Genomic DNA, 829 nt, shown 5'->3' on the forward strand with positions numbered 1-829 from the left:
ATGATTTGAAAAATGAAATAAAAATAAACCATAAAAAAAAGAAGAAGAAGAGGAAAACGCCTCAGAGGAATATGACAACGACGATTTTCCCATTAAAAAAAAAAATCCCTAAAATCTCATATACTCAACAAACAACAAACAAGTTTTTGACTGACCTTTTTTTTTTTTTTTATTGTTTTCTTAACTTTTTCCAGTTTTTAAATAAAAAAAATTCAAATCTGGATAAATAATAATAATAAATTGTGTTTAAATTTAAATAAAACTCATTTCTAAATTTCTCACCATGTTTAACTTTCGTGTAAATCTTAACAATAATTATTATTATTATTTTCATTCGTCATTTCGCGGGTTTTTTTTTTTTTTTTTAAATTAATAAACAACCGGAAATAATGTTTTAAAAATCGATAATGTAGATAGAAAGATTCATTAATTTTTTTTTTTTTAAATAATGTTCGACGTTTAAAAAATAAAAATATTTTTTACTTACGTTCCGGTCGAAAAAAATTACTTTTCATTCATTCATTCATTCATTCACTCATTCATTCTTTCATTCATTCCAATTATTTTTAACCGTGAATGGTAATGAATAATTTAAAACTCGTACGACCGTTAAAAAATTATTATTAATTGTTTAATTTTTAGATAATAATAAATATTAATAATAATAATTTTCGAAAAGTAATTTTTTTTTTTCTATAAACACGCATCGAAAGCTACGAAACGCAATTTTTATCGAAGGGGGAGCCCGAGGGAAGGGAGCCGGAGGGAGCAGAGGGGGGGGGTGAAAATACCGTAAACGTAATTTTTGTGGTTTAATCAGCTGAAAGGC

Source organism: Pediculus humanus, genomic scaffold, assembly GCF_000006295.1.
Source record: "Pediculus humanus corporis 1103172108248 genomic scaffold, whole genome shotgun sequence".
NCBI classification, from domain to species: domain Eukaryota; kingdom Metazoa; phylum Arthropoda; class Insecta; order Psocodea; family Pediculidae; genus Pediculus; species Pediculus humanus.